The following is a 1,458-nucleotide window of genomic DNA, read 5'->3' as shown; positions in this document are numbered from 1 at the left end:
TGTGGGTTCGAGAATAAATATTCTATTTCTTAATGGGTGTATTATTTTAGTAATTGAAATAGGATTTACGAGCAAAACACGGTTTAGTTTATGGTATGGTTCATCCAATATGAATGGACCTTTATTTTTATATACATTTGAGCGTCAAGCTTGTTTTTTAATAATAAAATATGGTTGAGTCTTAAAAAATTTATAGAGATTTTTCTCAATATTTTTTTTTTATTATTGGCTGTATTAAAACGTTACACAGAAGAAAGATATACCACATAATTTTACATAATTTTTACGGTTCCTCAAAAAGAAATGATCGACGTCTTGACAAAATATGTACGCATTTAAATATAACGAATTAAAAAAATTTATTGAGATATGAAATGTAATGAAACTATAGAGCGGTCACGAATTAAGTTAAATATCAATAATAAAGCCAAAATGTCGAGTTATACCAAGATTATTGAAGGGGTTTCAGTGAGGTACTCTTAGAAGAGTAAAGATCAAAGGACTAATGAACATGATGTGGAGTGTTGTTCTTGTTAATAGACCTCCTCTCTGTGGGAGACGCTTGGTTAAGAATTGAATTACTTATGATACGAAAATTAACAATTAAGTGTGGTTGATTTTGCAGTACATTACTACGAAAAAAAGTTCTATTTTAATTCACATATTATTATGTTTTTTTAAGTTTTACCCCATCCCCATATCAAAAATAAATCGCCTATCTGTGACCAAACTGAAAGAAATATCTAGCCTTGCCTAGATAAAAAGTAGAACGACAGAAAATTAAGGAAACGCTGGCGGTAGTTTACAAAAACTATACACAATGATAGATTCCATATCGTCTTTCGCCACGATAACTATGAAATAATAAATCTCCAACTTAATAATAAGATAAATGTAATGAAAAAAACGCAAGTAGGAAAATTATATTATTCTGTGTCCCTTAAATCTTTCTTGTCTTAATGTTGTATGTTTAGGATTTGGTGTCTTGACATGATGTCAGCTTATATCTAATGTTAAATCCTGTAAGCAATGTTTGTTTGCTAAATTCTTAATATTTTTATCATATCACATCACATATCATATCATCGTGGTGGCCTGGAGGTTAAAGGCCCGCCTCTCATACGTGAGGGCGCGGGTTCGAAACCTGGCAAGTACCTACCAATGTGATTTAGACACCACTGACGGACAGTGAAGGAAAACATCGTAAGGAAACCTGGTCTTATAATTTCAAATTAAAAGATTGAAATCGCCAACCCATCTTGAGCAAGCGTGATGATTATTGCTCTAACCTTCTCTATGTGAGAAGAGGCCTTTGCTCTGCAGTGGGCTAGGATAGGCTGATGATGATGATGACATCACATATCACATCACATCACATATAAAAAAAAATATATTCGTATAAATTTGTAAAAATATAACATATTTCATGTATAAGTAGATGTATTTGAAATGCACAAC

The sequence above is a fragment of the Danaus plexippus genome, chromosome 26 (assembly GCF_018135715.1).
Source record: "Danaus plexippus chromosome 26, MEX_DaPlex, whole genome shotgun sequence".
In the NCBI taxonomy this organism is placed as follows: domain Eukaryota; kingdom Metazoa; phylum Arthropoda; class Insecta; order Lepidoptera; family Nymphalidae; genus Danaus; species Danaus plexippus.
The sequence above is the reverse complement of the archived record's forward strand: the minus strand, read 5'-3'. Positions refer to the sequence as shown.